The sequence below is a fragment of the Talpa occidentalis genome, unplaced genomic scaffold (assembly GCF_014898055.3).
Source record: "Talpa occidentalis isolate TD23 unplaced genomic scaffold, MPIMG_talOcc4v2.1 talOcc4.12, whole genome shotgun sequence".
In the NCBI taxonomy this organism is placed as follows: domain Eukaryota; kingdom Metazoa; phylum Chordata; class Mammalia; order Eulipotyphla; family Talpidae; genus Talpa; species Talpa occidentalis.
Window position 1 is genome coordinate 15,019,108 of NW_023601212.1, and position 11,893 is coordinate 15,031,000.

Below are 11,893 nucleotides of genomic sequence, written 5' to 3' on the forward strand. Positions count from 1 at the left end.
ATCCTGTAATTTGCCTCTGAGATTTTGTTTTTTCGGTCCAAGTTTTTTTTTTTTGTTTGTTTGTTTAAAATTTATTAATTTATGTATTTTTTCACATCATTTTGTTCATTTTTATTTTTAATTTTTTAAAGATTTATTTATTTATTTATACAAGAACTGGGGTACAGGCCAGATGCACGGGAGGGTGAGGATTCATCAGAGACGGTGCGAGGAACAGAACAGGCAGACTGACAAAATACACTGCTGAGGGGAGCAGCAGGCAAGACAGGAGAGGTCTGTCGCGCCATGTGGGACGCTCCCCGCCTAGTCGGGATCAAACCTGTGCTGCAGAGGCTGCGATCAGCTTCGCAGCGCTGTGCTCAACAGCCTGCGCCACCAGGGGAGGCCCCATTGTTCATTTGTAAACAATATTTGCTTCCCCCCACCCACCCAGAGAGTAGTAGTCCCCATAGAGTTTCCTTCACCAATGCACCCATGAGCCATCACCTCAGTGTTCTATGCTCCTCCCTCCCTCCCTCTGATCCCTCTCCTTCCTCCTTCTCTGCAGGATGTCTTTGATTATAATTATCTGTTTTTGTTTTGTTGTGTATTGTATTGTTATTTTTTTCCCTCGATGTCTTATTTGGTTTCCATGTATTCCTCCTATAAGTGAAATCATCTGATATTTTTCATTTTCCTTCTGGCTTATTTCGCTGAGCATAATTCCTTCTAGCTCCATCCATATTGCTGCAAATGGCATGAGTCATATTGTGTAGGTGGGAGAGGGGTCCAAATGCAGGAGGGAAGAACACAAGGGACTGTGGTGATGGATTGCAGGTGCTGTGGTGGTGGGAAAACTGTGGGGATTATATCTGAGGGGAGAAATCAAATACCGTGCAAAAATGAACAATGATATAAGAAAATAAGTTTAATAAAAAATTCTGAGTTAATAGGAGGCAACTGCAAGGAAAATAAAGTCTTTCTTTAAATGCAAAAAAACAGAAATTAATGTTAAAAACACAACATTAAATAATTTAAAAAAGTAGAAGACAGGAGGGAAATTATTACCTTTCCTTCCCTGCAGTTTGGTGATCACTGAGACACCCTGTTTGCTGGGATCCAGCAGTTGTGATCCTGGAAATTTGACAGAAGATATAGGAGGATAAGAATTCTCACCAAGTTCAGCTCTCTTGGATCTGTCTCTCATGCCTACTAGAGAGGATGGTAAAATTTCACATAGTTCCTTCTTTTCCAAATTTAATCAGAAGGAGGAAAACATTTGTAAGATTTAATTTTTTTAGACAGTGACTCTGATTAAAACATTGGGGTAACTGTTGTTTTCTGATCCTTTCTCTTCCAGGAGCAGCTATTATGTCCTGTTTGTCTCTTGTTATTTCTGGATACTTGATTTTCCTTCCAACCTTCCAGGACATGCAGGTTGTCATCTCTGTGTGGGGTGCTTTAAATATCAGGAGGGGGCCCTGAAAAAATGTCTGGACAGAGATATAGGTTCTACCTCATTTGTGGTACTATGTCACCAGCTTGGAATGAAGTATATTTGTATGCTTTTCTCCTGCTAAACTGTAATTGCCAGTGTAATTTTCAGACCCAATCCCAGGTGAGGGGTTAGACCTTGACAGGAAGATAGGAACTGGGGCCTCGGAAACAATGTAACAGGAAGGGAAAGTCAATAACAAGAAAAAAGCTCAAAATACTATCACCAGTTAATCTATGTTAGGAGATTGGCTAATCAAGAAACTGAGACCACCATAGCTCATTCACTAGGAGCATAATTATAAAAACCCGATGCTGTTTTCATCCAGTGGCTGCCCTTTTTGGGACCCCTCCCAGGCAGGGAGCTATTCTGCTTCTTATCTGCCCTTGCTTAAATGTTCTCAGGCCTGTTTGCTGCTAGCAGAAGCTCACCTATTTCTTCTCCTTTTTTTTTTTTTTTTAATACAGTATTTGCATTTTTGTTTTTGTTTTTATTTTTTAAATATATTTTTACATCATTTTTTCAGTTTTATACAATGTATGCATTTTCATCTTAGTTGTAGTTACTGTAAAATTCCCACCACCCATTCTTCATCCATGAACTATCACCATGGTCTCTTGTGTTCTTCCCACCCTTGTTTTGATCCTACTCCCTTCTCCCCCCCCTGCAGAATGTCTCTGGATTATAGTTGCCTGTTGATTTTGATTTTTAGTTCATTGTAATTAGTTTGTTTAACCTTTGCAACTTTGCTCCCAGGAGCTGCCCTGTTTCCTTAATACAGTTCTTTTGCTTTGCTCACTGTTGAGTGGTTCGGCGGTTCAATTTGTTGTTCCTCTGGATATCGTTCCCAGTACTTCATGTGTCACAGGGATTGAAAGAATGTTCCAGGAAGTTTTGCTCGACAAAACAGTATTTGTGTTTTTCAGTCTCCAGTGTGCTTGGGGGTGGCCATGGGACTGTCTCTGCCATTGACTCAGATAGTGTGTGCCCTTATCCTGACCTTTCCCTTCAGGACACAGTATGATTCCTTCCTCTTCTTTTTTCCTTCCTACTTGATGCCAAGGGGGTGGGGCCATGGTCTAGCTTTGCCCAGGGAGGTGATGATATCCTAGCACAGGGGCTAGCTTTGTAAAGCTCTTTGTAACTCGGATCCTTTGCTAGTGTGAAGAGGCCCTTACCTTTCTTTTTTTCCGTTTCTTTTTGCATAGAAGAACTGGGGTATAGACCAGAGTGGCATGGGGTGAGAGGATTCACCAGAGACAAAGTGGAGACCAGAATAGTGGATTTACTGAAATACCCTGCTAAGGGGAGTAATGGGCAAGACAGGAGAGGTCTGCTACACCATATGTGGGTTAGCTTCCTGCCTGGGGATTGAACTCATGCTGTAGCAGTGATAGCAGTGAGACTTAACCCCTAGGCTATGAGGGAGGCCGTTGAACCTCTTCTCCAGAAAACATTTAAAAGATTATATATATATATATATATAACATCATCTCCATTTATGTACAATGCATGATTTCCTGTGAAATTCCTAACACAAATTCACCCGTGCACTATCACCATTGTCCCTTATATTAATAGTATATGGAATTATTATAAAATGCAATTATCTCAGTATAATTATCAAATTTTAAATAACCTAACTTGTTATATAGTTGTATAGCATTTTTATTTTTGTTAATACACTAAGGAACAGGATTTAGCAGGCAGGTGTACTATTTTTTAAAATGTTTTTCAAGTAGTGTTAAGTATGAGTGTTATGCATTAACTATAAGATTATGTCTTAACTATAAGATTATGTATGAACTATAAGATTATGTATTAACTATATTGTGATATAAAACAATCCATGTTTCCTGCTGGTGTCTGAGTCACAGGTACTGTTAATGATCCATGCTTTATCCTCACTATTCATAAGTGATGAGATGATGCAAGTTCATGTGAAGTTATTTAAAGAAAACAAAACATAATTGGTTTTCAGAATGTAATTGATTGCCTTACTGGCCCATTTTGGGGAGTTGTTACTCAACTCCAGCTTGAGATTATTGGCAGAGGATGCCAGAGCTTCCAGGGTGGATGCCTGGTTTCTGGGGTGACATAAAGTGAAATAAACCTCTTTGTCATTTGAGTGACTGCATTGGGGATATTTAGCTGCTGTTGCTGTTCATGTAGTCCAACATGTCTGCATCTGCTGTCAGTATTTCACCGATTTGTATTCCATGTCCCATTACCACTGCTGCTACCTGGTACTGGCATTGTTGAGTTTACTGATAGGAATAGTGTAGCTTTTCTGAATTTTAAACTCTGTTGTTATTATGTATATATATTATTGCATATGTGATCTATACAGCTGTATATCATATGTGCAATAAGGATACCTGCATTTTAAGTGCACAACTTTATGAATATTAGCCAATGTATATGGCAATGTAGAATTAATATGGAGTATTCCATTACCCCAGAAAGTTCCCAGCACTTCTGTCCACCCCTCCCCATGGCTTATCTACTATTCTCTGTTACCTTCCTACTGTTAAAATATAAGCCTGTGTCCAAATAAAAGGTAATGAGAAGTCACTACAGGGGAAGCTTTGACTTGGTCTCAGTAGCTCACCTGATTAATTAAATGTATAATATTAGAGAAATATAGATTTTTTTCCTGTTATATTGAGGAAGTCTTATTTTAAAAAGTGTTTTCTCGTTAGTGGACATTGAATTATTGTCAAGGACTTTTTCTGATATGTTGATGTGATTATATGTTTTTCTCGTTTATCTTTATTTTTTATTTTATTTTATTTTATTTTTTATTTATTTATTTATTTTTGTTTATACATGCACTGGGTACAGTCAGAAGTGCGGGAGGGTGAGAGAACTCACCAGAGCCAGAGCGGGGAGCAGAGCAGGCAGACTGACGAAGTACACTGCTGAGGGGAGCAGCTGGCGGCAGGAGAGGTCTGCGCGCCTTGTGGGACCCTCCTCTGTTGGCCGGGGAGCAGCCGGGGATCGAACCGGCTCCACAGAGGCCGCGGGCAGCTTCGCAACCCAGCGCTCAACAGCTGCACCACCGGGGAGGCCCTTGTTTATCTTTAAATGTGATAAATTATGTTGATAGATTTTTTTCGAGCTAAACTGTCCTTCCTTTTTGACTTAAATTCAGCAAACTCATAAATGTATTTTATTTTCATATATAACTAAGTTGCATTTTGTTGAGAGTACAGATGAATATAACCATTTGGGGAGCAATACAGTGGCAGATTATTTTTTGTTATAGTTCTTGAATTGTGCTTACCCATGCCTAAGTACAAACAAGCCAAGTTGGATATGTCATGGAAGATGTCTTGATCACGTAAAGAATGACATACACTGTTGTACATCTTTTGTGTGTGTATCAGTCAGTGTTTCATAGGAATTAAATGCACTTAATATGTATTGCTATGAAATGTTCAGAAATTGTCATGGATGTGTGGTATGGAGCTTTATGCACCAATTAGAAGCAACTTATTAGATTTATGTCCAAACATGCAGGGCTCTTAAAACTGGTGCAAAGCAAGTAAGTCATTATAGATATTTTTCAAAATCCTTTTTTTTAAAGTTTGTAACATACCATTTTTCTATCTTATTTTTTCAAAATTGTTTCTGTAAGATAAAAACAAACACACAAATGGCAATATAAACATAGCACATATTCAAAGACAAATGCAAAACTCTTCCTGGCTTCTCTGTCTTAGTGAAACATCCTCTCTCCTCCCAGAATGGCTGTCTCACCAGCCCAAACTCCACAGTCATCCTCTCCCAGTGAGGACCCATCTCTGCAGTAACCTTTCCAGAATTACTCTAGACCTCACCTATCCCTTCCATATCGTGAACACCTGTACCTATCAATGCATTTTCCACCCAAACCATGTCACCCATGGAACAGACAGAGAAATGCTGTTGGTTGTCAGCAGGCATTTTTGAGACTTCTTTCTTTTTCTACCTAGATGTTCCCTGAGTACCTGTATACTTGCTGCTTCCATGGAGCACAGAGTAATTTTACTGGTAGTTTATTAGAAAAACCTAATGTTCATGTCTGGACATGATAAAACACAGCCTGTCCTGTCAGGAGGAGAGACTCTCACTGTCGTCTTCTGTTTGTTTCTCACAATTTTCTTCTGAACTTCCCCCTTTCTGCTCTTTCTCTTACTCAACAGATGATCTTGAGAGAGGTAGTCTTTCTAACCCCTTTTACTTTACTTTCCCCTCCCACACAACCCACAGGCAAGATTAGAGAGAGAGAGGGACAGTCTCCATAGTTGTGTTTACTCACTGTTTTAATGACTTCTCCTGGGTGGTAAAGAAGTATCTGTGAGCTCTTAACTGACTCTTGTGGCCGTGGAAATCTTGTCTGTCTTGCCTGTGAAGACGCTTATGCTTGTCTGTCTGAGGTGACTGTCACTTGGAATTAGCTTGCTGGCACATACACCTGTAGATTCAATAAAGCAAGGACAGTTGGTGGCGCTATCATGGCCACATCCTTTGCTGCTAGGCGTTTCCCAGTTGTTATCACGAGGTTCCTGTTTCTCTCCCCAGTGTTATCAGGGACCAACAAATATAAATCTTTTAGTGTTTGAGAAAGCTACACTTGTGTTTGTCCTAGTATGTAAACACCCTCAGTGACACCAGTGTATGGGTAGACTTTCTCTGAAGACTTGTTTCTCAAGTTGATTCTAAATATGGGGCATTTATTAGTGTTGCCAGGGGGTGGTTGAGATCTTTTACCAGTTTAAGAAGGATCTAAGAAAAGAAGGTTGTTTGCTCCATGTGTACTGAAAGGGGGCACAGGCCATGTTTCCTGAGGTGGTTCTTCTCCCATCCTCAGGTACACCCTTCAACCCCCAGTACCTTCAGTTTTGGCTGAAGCTATTATATTAGCTCTGAACCATAACTCCAATTCTGTCTTTCCAGGTGCAGAAGCTGAAACCCTGCACCAATTTTTAAGATCTGATATTGAAATATCACTTGTGACATATACTCAGCAAGCAGCCATGGTGTGAAGCCTCTCAAACTATCCATGGTGAAAGACTATTTGCTTTGCTTTTAGTTTTGAATGATTGCTCACCATACTGGAAATACAAGAAAAATCTTTGTGAAGCGTACTTTTTCTTGCACCAAATATTTTTTTCTCACCAAATATATGTTACTATTCCATATCAAACCTGCAATTCTCTGGCATGTGTGGAAGTGAATTACACATATACCATACCTAAAAGGCTCACTCCTATAAGTCTTTCCCACTTCAGATGCCAGTCATAAATGGGGTACCCAGGCTCTCCTCACCTCCTTGTGGCTAACCCCAAATTTGAGGGGGTCCACAACCTCTGTCTGAAGTCTGATAATTGTTAGAATGTCCCACCCAGGGGCAGAGAACCATTACCCAGGTTATAGCATTGGAAAGTGCTGTAAGTAGCATATATGGTTTATTTCAGATGATGTAAGTCAGGAACAACAAATGCAACAGATGAGGACAAGGTCTAATGGGGGAGTGTGTGTGAAGATCTTCCAAGTCCCCTTGAGAAGTGCCCCCATCCTAGAATCTCAATGTGTTTACCAATATGGAATCTCCCACCCCACATTGTTTAGGGGTTTTTATAAGGTTTCATACGTAGTCATGGTTAATTAAATCTTTGACCATTGGTGTTGAAATGAGTCACTAGTCCCTCTCTCCAATGTGGAGAACAGGTGTTGGAATGAAATTTCCAATCCTCAATCTTGTGTTGGTGTTACTGGTCACCCATCCCTACTATGAATCTATAAAACCACAACCACTGCCCCACCCTTTTGTTCATGAACATTCACAAAATATGCATCACTCAGCTCAGGTGATTCTAAGGGCTTTAGGAAAAGTTCTGTGCCAGGAACCAGGGACAAAATCAATATTTTTTTTTATTATGTCACACGCTATATCCTGGTTTTGACCAATTATATCTTGTAGCAAAAGGATCACAAAAAATAGATGATACTGGTATATTAGTAGAGACTTTTTCAGTGACTAATAATCCAGTCCATCAACTGTATGGCATTGACTCCAAGTAAAGTCCAGTCAAGTTAGCAGGCTTTCATTCGATCTTGTCAGGTTTCAAAGGCAGAACTGCTCTCGAGCCAGGGCTTGGTGTAGATAGCTAGTTGACTCTGGTAGACAAGGTCAAGTCCAGGGCTGGACAGTAAGTTGATCCTTGTAGCCCAGATCTTGGGGTCAAGTCCAGAGTGGGACCTGGAGCTGGACCTGGAGCTACAGGCCAAGTCCTCGAGGTCAGCCATATATGCTTTCATTTTTTCAGGCATCTAATAATTGCCCTAAGTTGTGAGCCTCCTTTGAGACATTATGATATTGGATTTCCCTTAATAGGGAATTCATTCATTCAGTCATTTGCCCTCAGCTACTCTTTCATCCTCTCTCCATTTACACCTAAACTTTTCTGTCTTTGGAAGGGACATTAGATTTGGCCACTGAATGGGTCCCAATTACTGGCATTGATACATGTCCAGTAAGTCCTCCCTCTCAGTGCACTCCTATTCATGTAGGGTAGGGCTCCCCCGCTACAGACAATGGGGCTGTTGTTTACCAGGCAACACAGCAGTGTGCATTGCTAACCTCCATTTCTTATGAGATGAAGGTGTTGTTTGCCCATCAGGGCTTAAGGAATTTGATGTGAGGTTTTAAAAACAGAGTTGCAGTGTACTTCTTAGGAATAGTGTTGTTACTGAAAGTGGCAATGTAGCTCTGGTCCTGCAAGCACTGAGTAAGGTAAGAACTAGGAAGTTGAGGTGAAGGGATTTGGGTTTTTGTCCTTATTAAAGGCATCACAGAGAACTAGAGCAAGACGTTGGCATCTGCACCCTGAAGAGGACCGGATTTGTAGCTAATCTCAGACTTCCAGCCTCCAGAAATGTGACAAGTCAGTTTCGGTTGTCATAAGCCACTCAGTTGATGGTGATTTATTTTCACAGCTGGAATAGGTTAGGAGAAATCGGTGTATACTACAGGGTAGGGAGCACAGATGATCTGTAATGTTTAACCATGTTTGTGTTTCTAAAAGGCATATGCATAGGTCTGTGTGATTTCTGTGTGGGGCTGTGTAGGAATATGTTTATGTATGTGTATTTTATACAGAGGAGTGTGTGTTGCTGTCAATTTTGGGTGAGGTGTTTTTTCCTGTATTTATTCCATATGTTATGACTGAAAAGAAATCAAAAAACAATTCAAACCAAACAAAAGCTACAAAAACAAGGAAAACAGAACTAAGAGAGCATTTCTAGATATGCTGATATTCTAACAAAAACGAGGTTATTGTCTATAGAAATGAGTAATCTAGAATGAGAATTGGATCTCTAAGATCACGTTAGAAATTATTTGGAGAAATACATTATGTAAAGAAACTGATTTTTCAGAGCAAAAACTGAAGTTCAAACTGGTTAGCCGGTTTACTGAAGGCTAGATAATTGGATAACCAACGGATTTAGGATTAAAAAAGGTCTTTAGCACTAGTGCTTTCAGTTTCAGTTATACTGTTTTATCATTTCTGGGAAAAAAAAAAAACAAAAATAAAACAAGACAACCATGTATTTATTTTGAGACAGTTAAATAACATTAAAATATTTTTATAGAGGTATAAATGGTATATAACTTTATATTAGTTTCAGGACTATGACATGATGATTCTATATTGTATGTATTTTGAAGTAATCATCACAAGTTCCGTTTAATCCATCTTCCTCCTCAGAACAAACAAAAAGGCAGTATCAACTGCAAGTAGAACAGGAAAAGGCTTGGAGAGGTGAGTGTGCAAATATGTGCCTAACCTCGTGGAAAGTCATTGCAAAGACTACTCCACAAACAAGACAGTCAAGAGATTAGTTCAAAGAACAATCCTTTAGAGTAACTTCAGGTAATATCCTCAGAGGGATAAAACAGGCTAAGATATGAGGAACTAAAGAGTTCATTATAGAAATGCTGTAAAGGCTAAGTGATGATTGGCTTAAACAACAGACCTATTTTATCTCACAGTTCTGGAGGCTAGAAGTCCAAGAGCAAAATGTTACAGGTGGTGTCCTTTGAAGACTCTCTCCTTGGCTTGTAAAGGGCTGCCTTCTCCATGACCCCTCACGTGCCTGTGTCCTTCTTGTAAGAACGCCATTCCTTTCTACTTGAAATTAAGGTTCTCTGATCTTTAACTAGATCTAGTTAAAGGTAACTAGTTAAAGATCAGAGAACCATCTGAGAAAACAGCCTTGAGATTCTATTTGTCAGTATTCTATTTCTTTGAAGAATGCATTGAGATTTTCATTGAAATTGTGTTGGATCTGTAAATTGAATCTGAAGGATGGCCATTTTCATAATGTTAATTCTTCCAACCCATGAACAGGGAATGCATTTCTATTTCTTTGTGTCATCTTCTACTTCTTTAACAATATTTTATAATTTTCTTTGTATAGGTCTTTCACTTCCTTTGTGAGGTTTATTCCCAGGTATTTAATTTTTTTGTACAATTGTAAATGGGCTGTTCTTAAAAATTTCTTCTTCATCAGCCTGATTGTTTGCAAATAAGAAGGCTACTGATTTTTGTCTATTGGTTTTGTAACCTGCTACTTTACTAATCTGGTTAATAGTTTTAATTAGTTTTTTCTGTAGAGTCTTTAGAATTTCTCTATATATCATCATATCATCTGCAGATAGTGATAGTTTTACTTCTTCTCCTATTTGGATTGCTTGTATGTCTTTCTCTTGCTTATAGCTGTAGCTAGGACTTCCAGTATTATATTGAAAAGCAGTGGTGAGAGTGGGCATCCTTGTCTTGTTCCAGATCTTAAAGGGAAGGATTTCAGTTTTTCACTATGAGAATGATATTGGCTGTGGGTTTGTCACATTTGGCTTTTACTATGTTATGTTCCTTCCATCCCAAACATTTCGAGGCCCCTAATCATAAATGGATGTTGAACTTTGTCCTATGCCTTCTCAGCATCTATTGATATGATCATATGGTTTTTATTTTTCTTTTTGTTGATGTAAAAAATGCTCAACATGACTTATAATCAGAGAAATGCTAATCAAAACCACAATGAGAGACTACCTCACTCTGGTGAAAATGGCCCATTAAAAAAAAAAAAAAAACTAGCAATAGCAAATGCTGTTGGGATGTGGAGAGAAAAGAATCCTCTTACACTGCTGGTGGGAATGCAAACTGATCCAAGCACTATGGAAAGGTGTGTGGTTACTAAAAATGGAGCTATGGTATGACCCAACAATTCCACTCAGAGGAATCTACTGAAAGTACACAAAAACATTAATTTTAAAGGACACCTGTGTATTTCAGCACTATTCACAATGGCCAAGACATGGAAACAACCTAAATGGCCCAAACAGATGACTGAATTGAAAAGATGTGATACATACACAATGGATTACTACTAAGCAATCAAAAAGGATAAACTATACCATTTGCAGCAACATGTACGGAGCTAAAAGGGATTATGAAGGGCTGCCTTCTCCATGACCCCTCACGTGCCTGTGTCCTTCCTCTAAGAAAGCCATTCTTTTCTACTTGAAATTAAGGTTCTCTGATCTTTAACTAGATCTAGTTAAAGTTAACTAAAGATCAGAGAACCATCTGAGAAAACAGCCTTGAGATTCTATTTGTCAGTATTCTGTCAGTGAAATTAGTCAGAAAAAAAGAGAAAAATATGGGATGGTTTCACTTATAGGAGGAATGTAGGGAAACTGAACAAAGGGCCAGAGGAGGGAAAAAAAAGACAAAACTGAAGGCTAATTTTTAGATCAGAGACATATAGCAGGGGAGGTATGGGGGAGGAAGAGGGTCAAAGCAGGAGAGGGAAAAGCACAAAGGACTCTGGTGATGGTTCACAAGTGAGGTGGTGATGGGAGATTCATGGGGATCAATCAAATACTATATTTTTATATATGGTTCTTATTTTTTAATAAGGGTGGACCTAATAAAGTTCTGAGGCATGGGAAAAAGATTCTTTTTCTCTAGAAGCACTCTTAGTACCAGGTCCTCTATTAGCCAAGGTTCTCCAGTCTTTTACCATTAAGGTTTCAATTCACTGCATGAGGCCCACCCACCATTTGGCCCAACCACCAAATGGTGGTTTACTGTTCTCATGGCTTTCAATTAAAAATATCCAAATGTCAAGGTGCAAAGAGGTATTTTCAGAAAAAAATAAGCTAGGAGAACTTTATAATTTTACACTGACAATTCAGGTTGTCAATGCTGTAGGAAACATTTCTGTTTTAACAAGGTGACTCTGAAGCACATTAACATTTGAAAACCCCTGCTGAAGTCATGTGGAGCCACATACAAGGTTAATACAAATCTTTGCCTTTCCCCTTAACTGTAAGTAATAGAATTGCATGATTCAATAACATGC